Source organism: Piliocolobus tephrosceles, chromosome 8 (assembly GCF_002776525.5).
Source record: "Piliocolobus tephrosceles isolate RC106 chromosome 8, ASM277652v3, whole genome shotgun sequence".
NCBI classification, from domain to species: Eukaryota; Metazoa; Chordata; class Mammalia; order Primates; family Cercopithecidae; genus Piliocolobus; species Piliocolobus tephrosceles.
The window spans coordinates 45480977-45483645 of record NC_045441.1 but is presented as its reverse complement, the minus strand read 5'-3'; the positions used below and the strand labels follow the sequence as shown (position 1 = coordinate 45483645).

At 45.8% G+C, this 2669-nt stretch overlaps 1 pseudogene; it reads right to left on the bottom strand.

Moving 5' to 3' along the window:
- Positions 1 to 618: 618 nt before the first annotated feature.
- Positions 619 to 2212, bottom strand: LOC111529393 (annotated as a pseudogene).
- Between the last annotated feature and the right edge of the window lie 457 nt (positions 2213 to 2669).

Here is a 2669-nt window from a genome sequence, read left to right as displayed (position 1 = left end):
AAAAAAAAAAGAATAATAGGCCGGGCGCGGTGGCTCATGCCTGTAATCCCAGCACTTTGGGAGGCCGAGGCGGGCGGATCACAAGGTCAGGAGATCGAGACCATCCTGGCTAAGACGGTGAAACCCCGTCTCTGCTAAAAATACAAAAAATTAGCCGGGCGCGTTGGCAGGCGCCTGTAGTCCCCGCTACTCGGGAGGCTGAGACAGGAGAATGGCGTGAACCCGGGAGGCGGAGCTTGCAGTGAGCCGAGATCGCGCCACTGCACTCCAGCCTGGGTGATGAGCAAGACTCCATCTCAAAAAAAAAAAAAAAAAGAATAATAACGTTATGTTTGAATTATGTAATTTTTATAACCAGTTTTTACCATGGATAATTTCATGACTTCTGAATAGTAGAGCCTAGACTAAAAATCATAGGATATTGTGAAAAAGACGCGTATATTTATCCATAATCATTAGAAAGTTAAAGGGCATTTTCTTTCATTAGCAGTGTTAACAGTTTTTTATCCCCATTGGTAATGCTAAAAGTTGCTATTCTAAGTCTTTCATCCACTACTAATTCAGGACAACTCTGCTGGGTTGCGTTATTTCACACTAGTTTATTTAGGGGCTCCATTTTCACTCCTCAGTAGATTTTATGTATCTCTCATATGCTTCTTCACTCATAAGTTCATCTAGTTCTGAAGGGTTACTCAGTGTCATCTTGATCAGCCAACCAACTTCATAACAAGATTTGTTTACAAGTCCTGGATTTTCTCCAAGAGTTTCATTAATTTCAGTTACTTCTCCTGATAAAGGAGAATAGAGTTCACTAGCAGCTTTCACACTTTCCAAAGCACCGAACTCATCTTGTTTGTTCAATTTTGTCCCAACTTCAGGCAGACTACAGTAAACATCTCCCAACGCTTCCTGTGCAAAATTGCTGATTCCCAGTGTTCCAATACCATTTTCTGTTGTTATCATGTTTCTCTGTGAACTTACACACCGAAAGCAGAGCGGGTCCCGTGCGCAGCGTCCGGACGGCACCCACCCCCAGCTGCCAGGGCCTAGGCGGGCAGGGCGCGGCAGGCGACAGGACTGCGCGCACGCTGCAGAGCACGGGCCCGCATGCTCAGCGCCATGCTCGCAGGGGTGCTGGGGGTCGCTGCGCTACGCCTCCGCCAACTGCGCGGGGAGGCGGGGCGGGGCTGGGTGGGGCCTCTAGTAGGTATCTTTGCTAGTGGGTGAAAATCCTGTGGTGGCAGCTGTGGGGAAAAGGGAATCTGTTATCAGCGCTCCTTTCCTCTAAGTTTTCAGTCCTCTCACCCTGGGAGGTGACCTGGAATCACAGGACACTGGGCAGTGTGACAGCCTGTGTACAGGAGAGCAGAGCCTCCCATTCCCAGACCTAGAGTTCCATTCCAGGCTAGGCCTCTGAGATATCTTTCTTCTGGCACCAAATGTGTAGTTTGCTAAATATCAAGTAATTCTCCAACACCAACGCACTGTCTAAAACTTGAATTCTGTTAGTCCAAGCTGCACCATTTTGTAAGCCCCACCACCATTTCGCAGACCATGGTCAGAATGAAACATTCTACAGGGGTTCGGGCTGTTACAAACATCCTGCCCAATCACCAGACTTTCTTATCACACCCGTCTGTGTAAAAGTCCAAGCAACTTCCTTATTACATCTTGCTGGAAAAACGGCCAAACTGCCTGATCACAATAACATCTTACCAGCATCCATCCAGGCAGCAAGCCATACTGCCCAGATGCCTCCCACCAGTCTGAGCCAACATACAATTCCATGTTATGCCCTTCCTAAAAACATGTTGACTTCAGGGTACAACACTTTCTAATCCAAAATCTGATATTTTCTCACTCCACTTGCCATTCCCCTTCCACCTTCTTTCTAATCTTGTTTGCTCCTCCCTATGAAAGAAAGCCTTTGTCTGCCTAAACTTTGCAATCCTTAAAGATTTTATAGTTTGTACTTCCTTCTGTTGCAATACTCTTTTAAAATTCAAATGTTTTAACATAAACCTAATTTTGTTTTATTGTACAAAATCTAGAAACTGCCTCAAAATAACAACTTTATTTTCAGTAAGACCCTACCATTCCTTTTCCATTTTAACCTTAACTGCATCTGCCTGTGGGTCCCCAGTTTTCCAGGACTCTGTAGCTTCTCAGTATAAAGCCTTCTTCCATCCCTGGGGTGAGCAAGCTGGGACATCTGCAGGGGCGGCTCTCCAGAAAGAACTAATTGGGCCTTTAATAACCTCCTTTTGCAGACTCAATATTAGCCTTAGCTTGAAGTCACTGGGCTCAAGCCTTAATTTCCATGTCAGTTATTCATTTGGTTTTTGAAACTGTTTGAAAAATCCAGCAAAATTACTCAAACACGGTGTTAATATAAGAATTTTTTTTTTTTTTTTTTTGAGACAGAGTCTTGCTCTGTCGCCTAGGCTGGAGCGCACTGGCACAATCTCAGCTCACTGCAATCTCTGTCTCCCAGGTTCAAGCGATTCTCCTCCCTCAGCCTCCTGAGTCGCTGAGATTACAGGCACCCACCACCACGCCTAATTTTTGTATATTTAGTAGAGACGGGGGTTTCACCATGTTGGCCGGGCTGGTTTTGAACTCCTGACCTCAGATGATCCGCCTGCTTTGGACTCCCAAAGTGCTGGAAT